The sequence below is a fragment of the Leptopilina boulardi genome, unplaced genomic scaffold (genome assembly GCF_019393585.1).
Source record: "Leptopilina boulardi isolate dan_hultmark-lab unplaced genomic scaffold, ZJU_Lbou_2.1 LbouV2_316, whole genome shotgun sequence".
NCBI classification, from domain to species: Eukaryota; Metazoa; Arthropoda; class Insecta; order Hymenoptera; family Figitidae; genus Leptopilina; species Leptopilina boulardi.
This window is the reverse complement of record NW_026137881.1, coordinates 2,887,689-2,905,026: the sequence shown is the minus strand read 5'-3', so window position 1 is coordinate 2,905,026 and position 17,338 is coordinate 2,887,689. Positions and strand designations below refer to the sequence as shown.

The 17,338-nt window shown below is 26.3% G+C and overlaps 2 protein-coding genes across 11 annotated transcripts in view; one reads left to right on the top strand and one right to left on the bottom strand.

Annotated features, from left to right (window-relative positions):
- Positions 1–17,338, bottom strand: part of LOC127283992 (putative ankyrin repeat protein RF_0381) — a 316,254-nt gene that overhangs the window by 71,869 nt on the left and 227,047 nt on the right. For all 9 annotated transcript variants that reach the window (XR_007843415.1, XM_051309234.1, XM_051309225.1 and 6 more), the window contains one exon: positions 7,210–7,287. The gene's annotated coding sequence lies outside the window, so the exon portion shown is untranslated. The remainder of the gene's footprint in view (positions 1–7,209; positions 7,288–17,338) is intronic.
- The window catches only part of LOC127284000 (diuretic hormone 44), a 78,832-nt gene that overhangs the window by 12,664 nt on the left and 48,830 nt on the right, over positions 1–17,338 (top strand). The window lies entirely within an intron of this gene.

Below are 17,338 nucleotides of genomic sequence, written 5' to 3'. Positions count from 1 at the left end.
ATACCTCTAGTATTTTAGTCAAGCAATCGGCTGGATTGAATTTTCACGGAGGAATCACTGAATTTAATTGGCAAAATTCAATTTTCACAGTGAAAATCTAATATTTGTCAGAGCCAATCAAATTCAGTGATACAACCGTTAAAATCCAATCCAGCCGATTGCTTGACCAAAATACTGCACTAAGAAAAATAATAATGTAATGGTAATAAAATAATTTGGTAGAGCACTTTTAGTTAAGATTACAAAAATTTAGTTGACATAACAGTAACGAAAGAAGCAATCAATCGAGAAATTTAGTTGGCTGTACCAAAAATTTCGTTCAAGCTTTTGCGTCTGTTAACTGAATAATTTGGTTCTCCAAACCAAACCGTCTGAATGCTCAATTGCGCATGCTTAAAAACAATAAGTTAGTTGTGCAAAACAAAAAATTTGGTTGACCGAACAAAATGATTCAACGAAAAAATTTAGTAGCCCGAACCAAACGGATTAGTTGCACATATATCAAATAAAAAATTTGGTTTGGAGAACCAAACTTCAGTAGATGATACCAAACAGTTTCCTCAGTGTGGAGGTATAAAAGCACTTTAAGGTACTCTGCCGTGCGAAATAAAAACTTAGTTAAGTCATATTTTGTTCGAACGGAGAAAATGACGAAAAACTGTTTGTATTTAAAAACCTAATGTAATATAAATAATTCTTTAATCTAACTTCACTTCCTAGGTAATTTGATAGTGTTCTTTTTAACAATGAAGTCAAAAGTTAATTATTTAAACAAATTATATTAAATAATTGACTTACGTTTTATTTTTTAAAAGCAAAACTTGGTTAACTCGAGTTACGTAGTGCTTTTCGAAAAGGTAGGCGAGCACGAGCCTTCGTTCAGAAATAAGAACTTAGTTAACTCAAACTAAATGCATGGGATTCCGAGTTCACCCGACGAAAATCCGAACTTTAACGAAGTTGACTTACGCTTGCTCCCATCGAAATGCAGTATCCGGCTCATGCCACTTTTCGAAAGAGAAAACACTCAAGTCGAGTTAACTAAGTTTTTATTTCGTATCTTATGCTCGATCTCAACGCTTCCTACGATTTTTGGACTACTCAACTCGAGTTAACTGAATTTTTATCAAGTATTCTTTCATTTTCTGGGTTTTTGTACATTTTTAATAACTATTTTTTCCAATAAATAATTAAAATAAAAAATTTTTAATAACGTAATCAGACGCAGTTTTTTCTTACGAATCCATTGATACCAAAAACTCATTTTTGTCAAAAATATGACTTAACTAAGTTTTTACGTCGTACGGCAGTTACTGTCGGGTAGGTAAGCACGACGGGTGTGTTGGGAAATGCATTTTTTTCATAGTTACAGCAAAAATAACATTAACGAAGTATTGACATATGTCATGTTATGTCAATAGTATGGTTGTACTATTATTGTACTTTATAATACTAATCAGTAAACGCTGCGGTTAGAAAACCATTTTCGAAACGTTTTTTTCATATTTTTAAAAAATTATTCGGTATCGTCTCAATTCAATCGACAAAAATATTTGGTTAAAAAAATCCACTTGTAACTTTTTTGTTATTAATGCAGACCAAAAATTTTCCATGGCAAAGTTATTACAAGTCACTTATGTAAAATAAAATTATTTTATTGTTTTTTATTTTAAAAAAATAATAATTTAGACTGTTAACTAAACAAGATAGAATTTATAAATTAAATATTTGCATTTAACAAACTGCTGCCAGCTAGAGATGGGTACTTCACGTATTTTGTGTAATGTGATAGGAAACAATAATTTTTATTTTAAACAATAAATTTTGAGAACCTAACACTAATTACATCCTTCATATAAAAATAAAATTCAACTTCCAATTCGTCAAAAACATTTATTGATTAATTTTACCAATATTTATAGGTATGTAGTTCGACAAGCCGCCCAAAAATCCTAAAAAAAATTTTTACAATTCGCCTAATTTGCGACTTGTCACAATTACCTAAAAGAAAATCGCATTTTGGAACTTTAAATTGCCCAATCTGGCAACCCTAATCTTGATTTATCATTTTCTATCCAAGTAGCACGTAATATCACTGTAATATTACGTGCTACTTGGGTATAAAAAGTCAAATATCATTAATTCTTTTTAATTTTTTCTGTTTTTTGGCCATTGGTGGTTACCAATATAGCATCACTATATCACAGAAAATTAAAAGGCATTAAAATAAGCTGCAACGCTTATTATTTTAATCCAATTTTGCTTATTTTAATACCAAAATGGATTAAAATAAGCAAAATTGGATTAAAATAATAAGCGTTGCAGCTTATTTTAATGCCTTTTAATTTTCTGTGTGTAACAAGTCACTTTCAATATTGTCCCATTAATAAGCCAATCGTTTAATAATTATATAATTATTATTATAATCGAAATAGTTTTTTCTTAGCTCCTAAAAGTCTCTTCTAATATAGGAAGTATATATATATATATCTTAATATATAAGTCAATATACTAAGGATTATTATTGGATTCATAGTATAGCAAGGTTAGAAGATTCTCTATCCCCTTGTGTTATTTAATTTCACCCTCAAATCTATAAGAGATTATCTTCCGCTTGATACTAAGATTACTATATGTATGCTAACGACACCCTTCTTCAGTATATATAATACGTCATACACGCGCTACAAATATACATTGACCAGACTACGCGACACTTTTACGCTTCCTTTAATATGAACCTTGTTTATTGACCTGAATGACGTCTTGTCATTAATAAAAATTTTCGCTTATTCACATAATTTCAATATATTTAAATACCTGCATTCTTGTCAGTATACAATATATATATACATATATATTTATTTCACTAATGTAAGATGTATTATATCGGAAAAGCCCTTAAGACTTGAGGATTTTTTCTGTTCCAAATGAGGGGTTACTTTTTTTTTAGGGTGAATGCGACGACTATATCAAGTCTAACACGAAACCAAACTAACAGAGATTCATGCGATCATTAATCTTTTAATTTTTTTCACGAGGTTATATAATATATGGGTAGTTCTACAAATAAGAGAATTCTACCGGTATAATTCTTTTTTTTTATACAATATAGTTTTTGTTGAAATTTTGGTAAATATAATAAATTTATTTTTTTAGGAAAATATTGTAAATCTTTCTTATAAAAGATAAAAGCACCAGTACCTGGAGGCTATTGAATAAGGGATCTCCAATTTATCAGTGTTTTTTTTTACTAAGATAATTCATTATAATTAATAAAATATTTATAGTTTCGTTTTATTTACCTTTAAAGGATACTAATTAGATAAAATTAATCATAATAATTGATGTTTTAATTAAATTGCTCATTTGCAGCAGAAGTTGGACACGGTATTTGCAAAAGCTGTAGACAGTTGGACATGATATGGTCCAGTAGTTGGACATTAAATAACTAAATTATTATTTATTTATAGTAATTAATTATTAAATTGTAATTTATTTTTATTAATTGATAAACTAATTAATGTAATTAAACTAATTAACTTAATTATTTGACGAGTTAATTGAATTAAATCATTGTTCAACTATTGGGTACGACATATATTTACAAGCAGCAGGTTAACTTGAACGCACCATTTTAGAAGAATCATTCTATTAAATTCTTTTGCTCCTACGATTAATAAATTTTATTCTACCTAAAAGCTAATTATCTAAAGGATATCTCAAAATTTTTTTTTTTTTTAAATTAATTTGGAGGCTATTTTAATTTCTTTTTGCTACTGTCCATCTACTGGTTCCAATTTTTGCTATGTTCAGGTACTGCTGCCTTTACCTTATGCGATATTATTCAAAAACTTTAACATCCGAGTAAAATATTATAAAACAGGTTACGAATAATTTCGATTATTTATTTATTATTTCGATTTGAAAATAATACCTAGTTATCCTACACCTAATTATAACTTGTAAGTTTTCAGCAAGTTTACAGATTACTTGGTCCACTTTTCGGAAATATTGATAAAATTCATGTTTTACATTTTGTTAGAAATTTTTTATACCCTTAGGGAAATAATTTGTTTCCTTAATTTCTTTAAATAAAATGTAACTATATTTAATAATTATCATTTGTTATTTGGTTTATCAAATTTTATTTTGCTAAAAAATTATATATATTTTTCACATAAACAGTGGAACTTAATATAATTTAAAAAAAAAACATCCTCTTTGAAAATATATATTTCTTGCTCTCTTTAACCTACCCTTACCAACTGACCGTAATAATATATGTTCGTTCAAAGAAAAATAAAAAATTACCTGAATTATTTTTTCACTTTTCCACATTCTCTCTCTCTCTGTGAAAGTATAAAGTGAAATGTCAAGTATTAAATTACGATTGTTAATTACACAACTATTTTTAAAAACTGATTTTGTAAATTGTAGAATTTGTAGTTAGTTCAATTTTTTTCCAAATGTTATAAAATATAAAAAAGAAATTTAATTTTCTCCCCCCAAAAAGTAAAATGTTTACTTTCTTCAGTGAGTTCACAATGTTCATAAAATTAGTAATCAATGTAGGATTATTAATTTCCTGCAGTCTGGCAATAGAAAGTGGTGACATAAAATGGATTGAAAGTTTCATCAAAAGTACAAATAATGATAAACACATTCATCAGGTTGTATTTTTAATCAACGATGAGAAGGCAATGATTTACGATAATCCAATTGTCAATGAGATAATTAAGAAATTATCCTCTACTATTTCTGTATGCAAAATTGTCTTACCAAATTCTGACAAACCAACCATTACCTACAATCCACGCATTTCGTTATTTATTGTCACAAATTCTGAAAACGATCGCAAATTTACTAGAGCAATCAATTACTTAACTCAATTATCAGAAGCAAAATGTCGACCAAAATGTTTGCTACTCCTATCCGAACATCTTTTAAATTATCGCCAATTTTTCGAAACACTTTGGAATCAACAATTTCTCGATGTTACTATTATGAAAATTGAAAAACCTGACACAATTTTGAATAATGTTGAAAAAGACAGTAAGTTAATTTATTACAATCCTTTCTTAAAATTGATTACTACTGAAATTGTATCCGATAAAACAATTTGGTTTCCTGACAAGCTACAAAATTTACACGGCTATCCAATAGTAGCATCTTTAATTCCTGCTCCTCCTGATGTGTTTGCACAACAAAACCCACTGGAAAAACTATCCGGATTAGCTATCAGAAAAATAGAAATTTTAAAGGAGATTTTAAATTTTACATTTGTCAAATCATCGATTAAAGATTGGGGTACATTGACATGTTCAAATGCAAAAGGTCCTGGTGCTTTAGAAGCACTGTTCAATAATCAAGTTCAAATATTTGGTTTAGAAAGAACCATTGCACTTTGTAATGGAAAAGGCATTGAGTTCAGTAAAGGTTTACGTACAATGGATTTAGTAATGATGGTGCCTCTTATAAAGAAAAATGTCGAATCTATTAAAGTCCAATGGCACAAAACAAATATCATAATTGTATTGATTTTACCTCTTTTTGTTTGGATTATTTCTCGACTCATGAAATTTCATTCAAAAAAATGGAGATTCGAATATTTAATTCGAATAGTTTTAGGTTTTGCTGTGCCTGAAGAACCTCAAGCAACATCGGATAAATTTCTTTTTTTGTCATTTCTTATTGCCTGTCTAATGTTTTCATCTGATATTTTTACATCAATAACTCGAGTTAAGTTGGAAAATAAATCGTCATTTAAATATGAAACATTTAAAGATGTTCTAGATTCAGATTTGGAAATTATGTTCGAGAAAAATTACTTTATGATGATTAATAATACAGACGATGTTATTTTGAAAGAAATTTTAAAGAAATCTCATCCAATGATGTTCTCGGAAGATGAATGTTTAAAGCGTTTATTGAAATATAAAAATATCACATGTTTTTTTGAATTATCAACAGCAAAATTAATGCTACAAAATAGAAGAGATAAATGTGGTGGAGCGATTGTAAAATTTTTTACCAAAAAATTTCCATCTGCACCAGGTGCTACGCTGCTTGGTGCTGGTACTCCTTATGCTAATCGTTTTGATCAAGTGATACAGAGACTTATTGAATCCGGTATCAGTAAACAGTGGATGAAAGATTATTCAACAGTTCCTTCCTCTAGCCAAATTGGTAAATCTTGCAATTCAAGACAATCAAAATCGACTTTAGTGACACGACAAATGATTTTTATTCTTGTCATTGGATTCGGATTTGCGACACTGACTTTGATTTTAGAGTTGATCAGCTATTGTGTATTGTATAGAAAAAAATGGAAGAAGAATACTGGATAAATAAGAGGAAAAAAACAGAATTATTTATGAGAGGAAATGTTCTCTCTTATAATAAATGCGATAGAAACTGATTTCAAATAATTCCAACACAAAGAGTTAATCAGTGTGTTTGATGATTTTTTTTTTATTTTCCTTTTATGAAAAGAAGGAAAAAAATTCACCTTTATCCTCTTTGACATTTTTAACGATTTCACGGTTTGTTAAATGTTTCACCTATTCTGAACTAGAAAGATTTTGCAATTGTGATTCACAAGATTAATTTCTCTATACCTACGCACAAAATTATCCTTAAAATTTTTCCTGCACTATTTTCTAAATATTGTAACGTTACATTCAGTTTCGTTTGAATATTTTCCATTTGCTTTCGAGCACAACTGAAAAGCATATTATAATTAAAATTGTCTTCTTTAGTTTAAACGGGCAAGGAAATTTTAATGAAACGGAGATATTTTTGAACGCTTTAATTAAACAGAATAAATTAAATAATTTACTCTATATTTTAAAATCAGCATATACAATTCCTGCTTTTATATGTATATGGTTCCCTTTGTAAATTGGAGTTACAAGAAATTAAATAGCAGACAATGCTTCTCAATTTCTGTTTAATTAGTCACGTATAGGCGCCTCATCAATGCTAGACGTGCATAACATTCTGTAAAGTGACTTTTCCAACTTTGAATACTGACAATGTTTTTGTCGCCGGAAGTATTTTTCTTTAAAATTATATATATTTTCTTGCCTTTACCAATTCTAAATTAGTTTATTAATTTTAATTCTTTGTCTTTTGCCCCTTTTTAGTAAAATACCTAACTTAATGAATTATTTTAGGTAAAGAAATAAATTTTTTAATCACACGTACCTCAGTATACTTGAATTGAACAACTTCCATCCTGAGTTTATTTAAATGAAAACATGAACAAAACATATATTGCAGCGTCTGAAACATTTAAGAGTGTTTATAATTATTATGGGGAAAAAAACGAACGTTATAATTTAGGTTGCATAATAACCTCGAACTTGATTATTGGTATAATAGTAGTCCAATAGTAATTAATATGAATGGAAATTTCGTTCTTTCCATTCGCTGGCTTTTTAGAAGGTCATAAAACGTCAGCCAATGAAATAAACGAAATTCCCATTTTCAATTTACCCCTCATTAACGAATTTGAGCATAGAGGCTATTACGCTATTTACAGACTTAATTCAAGTGACACTAAATTTAATTTTTGCTTTCTTTTTCTAATATATTTTTTAATCAATAATTCAGTTCAAATAAAATAGCATATCAATAATTATTAATAAAATTAATTAATTATAACTTTTTTTTATAATATTATAAAAATTTAAAAACCGTTATTTCGAAATCTAAATTTTGTTTTTTCGGCTTTTAATATAAATGGAGATAAAATTAATAAATTAATTATAAATCCACAAAAATATTTTCATTCATATTATTATCAGGGGGAAACAAAAAAAAACGAAACCGATAACTGGAAAAACCGAAATTTTTGAGAAATCAAAACCAAAATTTCTGATGACATTAAAACTTGAATACCGAAACTGTATATTTAAAAAAAAAACCGAAATCTGGAACCAACATTTTTTAAAAAGAATACAGAAAAGTGGAAACCGAAACAAAAAAAATTTAGGTTGTCATCCCTGTAAAATTGTTTAATAAATAAAACATGAAAATAATAATAATAATAATAAAAATAATAATTTACTGAATATTTTAAATAATAATATTTGTTTCCGTATTTACAATTAATTTTGAATAAAAAAAATATATATCACTTGAAAAAGTAAACGATAATTTTAAAACTCAATTATTATTACAAGCTCGAATTTATAACAAGTCAATAATTGCTTCGCTGATAAATGCATAATTGGAAACAGATATCAATAATAATACACACAAAATCATAAAATCGTGTGTTAAAAATTTTGTTTCAAACATTCAAAAATTTTCACTAACTATATTTCATTATTTTCTTTAATGATTCTAATTTTTAATTTCTTCCGTTGTAATAACAATAAAGAATAATAATAATAAAGAAATAGTAAAGTAAATAAATTATTTTAAAACGATGATAAAATATTAATAGATTTGTAAATTTAAAGATAATTTAAATTCTTGTATTAATTAAATTAAATTATTATTAAATTTAAAGATATTGTAATTGTAAATTATTATAATGTAAATTGTAATTATTTTGTTATCACAAACAGAAGGCAGTACAGTTATAATATTTAAGAAGAAGAATTATAGGTAAAAGATCAGTAACTAAATTGTAGCTGTGTGGTCAGAGTACACAGCTCGCGTTCCAAGGGTCCTGTGTTCGATTCCTCATGCGTGTGAGATTTTTCAAAACTATTCTTAAGTGTTTTATACACTATATTATGTAATAATTTTAAATAGAATGTATGTTAGAAATAAACAATTGTAATAAATTATTTTAATAATTATAAAAAATAATATAAAAAATAAAAATAGGAGAAAATAAATAAAAATATAAAGGAAAAATAAAAAAAATTTCGTAAATATTAAAAAATTTTGTTCTAAACTTTTATCATAATAATAATATATTAAAACTTTCTAATCAATATATATGTCCAATATTATTAAAGCTAAAAGAGGAAGTAATTAACAAATTTTTTTTTCAAATGACTTTATAAAAGACGTACACAGTTAAAAAAATTTGTGTCAATATAAAAACTCATTATAGTTTTTTTTTTACAAAAATATTTTCTCGACAGTTTGTTTATTAAAAATCCCGATCCAAGGGATTAATAATATATATGTATATGTTTCATAAATTTTGCGATATTTAAATAAACAAACACCATAAATATCTTCCTGAACTTGTTAATAAGTTTTTTTTTTCATTTTTTTTTTCGTACATATTTTACGTAAAAAATTTCCATGCATATGGGTAAATTAAAATATACGAGCAAATTTGAATCATAAATATGCTCATATATATATATATATAAATATAGATCAGAAATATAATAAAATGCCGCTTTTTGTTCGAGTGACCTTTATTTACAATTTAGAGGAAAGATATAATATTTGATAAAAAAAAAATAAAAATCAAGATAGAAAATAAAATTGGTTTCCAATTAATTATTAAAAAAAAAAAAAATTAAAAATATATCGAAATTAAAAATTAAAATAAAAAATATAGAAACAAAAAAAGTTCAAATTATTTGCCAAAAGAATGAAAAAAAAGTGGTTAATTTAAAAAAATTTGATTTATTTACAAAAAAAAACCTTCGTAAAATGAAATTGAGAGAGAAATCTCTAAAATATTTCAATGTAAAATTTTATTGTTCAATTTAAAAAAGTATCGATAGATGAGAATTTTTTATGAAGTAATATATATATATAGTTGCACATATATAGACTCAAAATATCAATAAGTTACACATCGTCGTGCATATATTCAAACAAAAGAAAATATTCGAGACCTTTATTATTGGTTTATATATATATATGAATATATATATATATATATATATATATATATAAAAATGTCCATTAAAAATATTAACAATACTTTTTTTCATATATGCAATAAATTTTTAAATCAAACAGTACAACGACAAACAATGTATACCATGAATATGAAATATAATTTATGTATTATTTATGATACAATACTAAATGAATATTAACGACGAGTTCTCTTTCAAAAGTCAAATAAAAAATTTTTATATCTAGTTATTTAATTTTATACTAAATTTATTACATTAACCCCTTTGAGATACAACAATTTTTTTCCCTTTTTTTCATTACTAAAGCTATATTTATGATCAAAAGAAAACAAAAAGTAATATACTTGTAAAAAATTGGAAATTTTTAACATTTTTTTCTCCCAATAAGTGATAAAGAGTTTTATGGATGAAAATTGAGTTTAAAATTGGAAATTTACTGAACTATATAATCCAAAAACAAATCACTTTGATTTGATCAAATTTTAAAAATCAAAAAAAAGTTGAACAAAACTTAAAAACTAATTTCAAAAGTAACTTAAGGGGTTAAACCACTCTAGAATTTTCAAAAAATCAAAAAAAATTTTTTTGCTTTAAAAGGTGCCTAAGGGTGTATAGAATAAGAAACAATATCAATTATAAGTCGAAACACTTTTTAATTTGGAAGGTCAATTATACGGCGCAGGCATTGCAGATTGAAGGTATATCCAAAAAGTCGTAAGTAAAACTTTAAACTCGTTTTTCTCAAAACTACATTTTTTGTGCTGGCCGGAAACATGACTTTTACAAATCTCAACCGATTTACTTAAAAATTAAACTGTAGCTTCTCAATAACATTATCTAGAGAAAGACGTACGGATTTTTTTTTATGTTGCATATTTTTTTTGTTATAAACAATTTAGTGTCAATTTTTTAAGTAAAAAACTCCGTTTTTCCTTAAAATGTTCGCCATTTTTGCAAAAATCAATTGAAAAAAAATCCCCTACGTCTTTCTCTAGCTTTTAAGATGTAAAAATAGAAAGAAATTTGTTTTTTGTTCTAGGATGAAAATTGGAGCTAAAACCTTTCCGGCCGCGACGCGATTCCTCTCAGAAAGGGTTCCTATCACGTACCTGTAAATTTGATATTTAAAAAAAAAATAATTAATGAAGTATATTTTTTTTCTCTTTAAAGTGTACCAAATAAAGATATGTAAACATATTTTTCAGTACATTTAAACTTTTCTTGAAAAAAAACTTCTAAAGTTATGCCTTTTTTGACGCTTTAGAGTGGTTTAACCCCTTAAAAAAAAGAAGTAATTATTTATAAATAATTAATTATAATTAATTTACAAATGAAAAATCAAAAAAATAAGAGAAAGATTTTTGTTCCTTTTTCTATCCTATATTCTTAAATATATGGTATTTATAATTAATAATTATCTATATATATATATTGTGGACAATGTAAATGTAATGTTAGATATCACTGAAAGAAGATTGAATGCCTTTCCGCAAAGGGACGAGAAGTCTTTTGAATAGGAAAATGGAAAAAACATATACGAAGTGCAGAAAAAAATGATATATATACCGCGCGAGTTTTAATAGAAAAATATGTAAATTTTATTTTAAATTAAAAAATTTCTAATTGGTAAATTTTAAAAATTGCGCCCTAATCTTTCTGTCTATTTTTTGTTCGGCCGTTTGTAATTTCGGACAAATTAAAATTCGGCGTCTTAAAAATTCGAACAAAATAAAATTCGGTCAATTCCCACATAGCACCGAAGATTTAATAAATATTTATTAAATATTTATTTTCAATGTTCGCAGTATTTAGAATAAAGGTTAAATAAAGCTTCTGTAAATATTTAAATGTCTGAACTTGAGCAAATGTTTAGCGAGAACCGTGAGTGAAGCTTGAAATTAAATATTCGTTAAAGGTTCGGCTCGAAACTTGAGTGAAGCTTTAAATGAAATATTCGTTAAAGGTTCAGCTCGAACCTTGATTGAAGCTTGAAAAAAATATTCGTTAAATGTTCGCCCAGATAGCTGGATTTTAAAATTATCTAATCATAAAGTATTAATTGTATTAATAATAATATAATTATATCTTTAATTTGAATCAGTTTAATGAATAAATTTATTTAAGAAATTTTAGTTTTCAAAAATGAAAAAAAAAATAATTCCTTAAATTTAGGGACTAATACTTGATTAAGCAATTTCTTAGAGACTTTAAGGGGACCGGGGATCAAACGCGGGTTCGACGAACGCAAACGCAATACCTAATCAACCGAGCTATACGAGCAACTGTGATTGTAAAAAAAAATCTTGCTCTTAAGCTACAAAGTGATTTTATTGGTTTGCGAAAACCAATAATAGTATATTACATTATAAGGGCAGAAAGTTCGAATTCCGGCACTGCGCGAAATGATGCCCGAGGCGAAGCCGATCGCGCAGTTTAGAGCTTTCGAATGTTCTGCCCGTGTAATGTATACTATTTTTCTTTATATACGGTCGAAAGTATGCACAATAATTCACTAATTAAAAATATTTCAATTGCGTATTCCATTTGACAGACGGCCATCTTTTACTTTTGCTCCTCGCTTTAACGCCTCTAACGGACACTTTGAAAGCTCTGACTTTTCCTCTGTCTCTCTCTTACAGTCAAGTCTCTTTTTTCGATGCCTGCTCTGATACTTGCTGCACGAGCGAAGTGAGTGCTGGTCAAAATAAAAATTCTGACAAACAAAAATTCGGTAGCTAAAAATTTAGTTCTGTAAAAATTCCTATATAATAACAGAAATGTCTGTCAAATGCTAATTCAAAAAATGAAAATTTATCTAAAAAATAATTATTTCTAATAAAATTCCATAAAATTAAAATTCTAATTAATGATTTTTATGGGATAATCTTGCGCTCCTTTTTGTTTTTAAATTTATCCAGTGGATTTTGAGAACATTCATTTTTAAAGAGAACTTTAAATGAATTTTAAATGACATTTTATCGGAATTTATTAAAAATTTAGTTTTAAAATAAATTTCAAATAAAATATTTGGTTTAAATTTTACAGTACACTCTATATCTGAATCAGTGAAAATTTCACTGAATTCAGTGGCTCAGTTTTCTATAATTCACCAGTGAAATTTCGGTAAAAACCACTGATTCCCAGTGAAATTTCACTGGTGACTCAATGGGAAATTGCCATTGGTTACGATTGGACAAATAATAGGCCAAGAATGGTTTCCAATCGTTTTTTTCTTGTCAAACTATTGGTACACAATATTGGACTGCGATTGGTAAAATCTTGGGATGATCACGATGTTGCCAATCATTGGTAGCCAATGTTGTTTCATCATTGGCTGCCAAGAAAAAAATCGGTTTCTGAAAAGCTCGGTTATTAATTGGCTACCAAGATTGGACCATTATTGAAAACCAACGATCGGCTTCCAATAATGGTCCAATCTTGGTAGCCAATTAATAACCAAGCTTTTTAGAAACCGATTTTTTTCTTGGCAGCCAATGATGAAACAACATTGGCTACCAATGATTGGCAACATCGTGATCATCCCAAGATTTTACCAATCGCGGTCCAATATTGTGTACCATCATTGCAACAATATTGGAACGAATGGCTCCCATTATTGGGCCATTATTAAACCAATCGTTTATTTCCCATTGGGGAATTAAAGAAAACTGAGCCACTGATTTGAATTCAGTGAAATTTTCACTGATTCAGATTTAGAGTTACATAAGTTTAAAATTAAAAAACACTTCGATAAAAGTTTATAATTATTAATTTAAAAATGTATGGTATGAAAACAGTAAACGACACCCTTTAATATAATAAAAAATATTTAAATTACTATTTAAGTAACATGATATTTATTAATATTATCACAAATTTTATTATTCAGATTTAATGCATCAAAAAAATTGCTTTTAAAATGTATAATTATTTAACAATTTCTACATATTTATAAAATTTGTAATCAATAAGGCAAATGTTTTGAGGTTAGTTTTCTAGAAAGTAAAATATTGAGGAAAATATAAACATATAAAATTTTGTGTCAACTGTATCAATTTCTAAATATTGTATATTAATTAATCTACTAGTGATATTTAATTCAATATTATTATTTTTATAGTTATTATCGTTTTTGAAGTGCCGTTTAATTTGATTTTATAAATGAACGAATGTTATATATATATAAAAAATATACGGAAACTGACGCACAGGATGTTTATATAGAGGACTTTAGAGCAAGCGCTATTCCTAACGGAAATGACCACAAGTCAAAGGAATCACGGAAGCTGTCATGGCCTTAGCATTGGTCTCTCAATATTTATTGAATTTCTCCTGCTTTCATTCAAAAGCTACGCGAACCATAGGATTTTCTAAAAAGCATATATTGAAGTTATCTTTTTCTTTAAAAACTATCTTACTTTTCTGCAAAAAAAAAAAATAAATAAATAAATATCGATTCATTCGTAAAGTAAGTTTTTTAAATTAAGTAAAAGAAAAAAAAATTTTTTTCACAATTTAAAAATGTACATTTGATAAGACCTCGTGTCTTATCTTATGATTAAAAAAAACATTCACCTATCATAAAGCGTAAAACAAAAAAAAAAAAAAAAATATGAAATGAATAGTTGAAGCAACTTTCACAGATTCTCAACATTCCATTTCAAGATCAAAGCGCAGGCTTTTCTCTATGGTGAAAATTCTCACAAGGTATGCTTCACAGAATTCAATTGTTTCACGAAAATTCTTCATTTTTTTTTTGTTTTCTTTTTTTAATAATACTTTTTTGTTTCTGTGGATAGAAAATAGAGAGATAGAAATTTTCTACATTGTTTTCATGTATGCACATAATATCTAAGTAAAATACTTTTAACTTTGACATTTGATATTAAATATTTTTAAAAAATATTTATTTAATTTCTATTTATTAGTAAAAATAAAATTAATACTAATTAATAAATTTAATATAATTAATAATCATTTTTAGTCATTTTTTACAAAAACTGTAGTAAAAAATAATATTTTTAAATCAAATAGTAATATTTTAATAAAAATTAGCAAAAAAAAAAACTTCAGTATAAAAAATAATACTAAATTAAATAGTGATGTTTGACTAAAAATTAGTGAAAATTTCTAATAATGTTTTTAGTCATTTTTCAGTAAAACTTTAGTAAAAACAATATTACTAAATCAAATAGTAATATTTCATTAAAAATTAGTAAAAATTTCTATTAATATAAAGTAGTGAACAAATTATCACTAAAATTCTTTAGAGAATATATTGTGTGGGATGATTCTCCTGAAAGTGACATTTTGCATGTCTCAATTGATTTTACAAAATCTATTCACTAATAATTATTGTCAATTTTTACAATGAAAATTTTACCGGTTTAGACTATTGTAAAAAAGAAATTAAGCAATTTTATTGAACGCAGATTTGATATAAAAGGTAAAACCATTTCATCTCCGTTGTTTTTTTGACATGTTTCCATCACGATTAGGGAATCACTAAAAACCCCTGAATATCCCTTGAGTACTACAGTGGAATATTCTCATGATCTTCTAGGAAAATCAAAATGTCCGCATCATAGGAATATTTCACAGTGACATTCAGGGTATATTCCAGTGACATTGAGGGAATATTCCTCGGTGACATTCATGCAATATTCCACTGACATTAAGGGAATATTCAGGTGATATTGAGGGAATATTCCAGTGATATTGAGAGAATATTCCACGGTTATATTGAATTTTTTTAAAATGTGTTTTTAATCTTCCTGCTTATTCAAATAACAATTTATAACACATTTCTATTATTTCAACACTTTAAAAAAAAATTCAATATAACCGTGGAATATTCCCTCAATATCACTGGAATATTCCTTTAATATTACCTTCAATGTCACTGAAATATTCCCTGAATGTCACCGTGGAATATTTCCAGGAGGCGGACATTTTGATTTTCCTGGAAGATCATGGGAATATTCCACGGTGGTATTCAAGGGATATTCAGGAGATATACCGTGCTCCTTGAGTATATTTACTTTTTCAAATTTTTTTAAACTTTTGAAAATCAGATAAAAAAGTAGTTTCAGAAATAAAATTAGTTTTTCTATTTGATACATATGCTTAAAATTTTTACCCTGCAGTCTAATTAATAATAAAAATCTTCAAACTTTGTTTTCACTTTTAGGTTAAAAATTTCTTAATAACGAATAATCATATTTTAAGATAAGAAAAACACTTTAATCACAGTTTTAATACATGTTAAACGTAAGGTAACGTTCCAAAGTTTGTTTTTCTGTTATATTTTTTGTAAATAAAAGGTTAAATGTTGCTTTTATAAATAATATCAAAGTTAGAAAGTTCGCGCTAGTAAAAATTAATTTTATCTCCGTCACCTTGTATTTTTCAATAAATAACTGAATTCTGTTGATATATTAGCATCATAAAATATAGTTAGGATAAAATTTTACTTATTTTTTTGAAAACAATCATTAAATACATTCTAATGCTAATGGAACATTATAAAAATTTTAAAAATCACTGTATTTTCATCTCCGTCGCCTTCTCATTGATACTAGTATTTTGTCTGCTTTTTGTATTCTTTGTACTATTTTGACAGATGATAATCACTTAAAAACTACTAATCTCTCATATTGGAAATACGTGGTATATATTGAAAACTAACAATTATTAATTTGTTTGTAATTATTGTATTATTTTATATTAAATATGTGACAAGTTCCCAAGAAAAATACCTCAATTAAAAGTTATGCTTGTGACAATTTTACCTTGCTCGAAATTTTCTTTTAACTTGTGAAATAAAAATATGTTTTTATTGAATATGTTAAATTTAATGAAGACATAAAGATGAATGATTTATATTGAGAGTTGATCATCTTTGTAAATTTTTATTTCAAAAGTTGTAAACATAACCTGGAATTTGATTCTTCGGTATCTTTCTTAGGAACGCGACAAATATGTTCCAATTTTAATAATAATTGTGAATGACATTACTGTACATTTTAAACTTTCAAAATCCGACCTCACATTCGTAATTAGCAACCGGAAAAACTCCTATAAAGAAGGTTTGATTAAATTCCAATGAAAAATTTCTTATCGCATTTTAGGTACTTTCTGTGAAATTATAGCCCCAGTCAAGGGGTTAATAAATGTACTGTAACTTTTATAATTTTGAAAATTAATTTTGCGCAACTTAGATAATGATTTATCAATACCAAATAAAGGAAAATACAAAAAAAAAATTTATAAAATTCAAAGAAAAAATTAATTGAAAATCCAAAGTTGAAATCGTGCACTTTCAGGAGAATCACCCATCTATAATAATTGGCATCATAATTTCTTTTATTCATTTTTAAAGTGCAAGAACCAGATAAAAATGTTTCTAGTCAGATTTAAAAAAAAAATTTATGAGAAAAATATAATTCTTTTTTGACAAATTCAATTATATCTAATATAAATATGCAGTT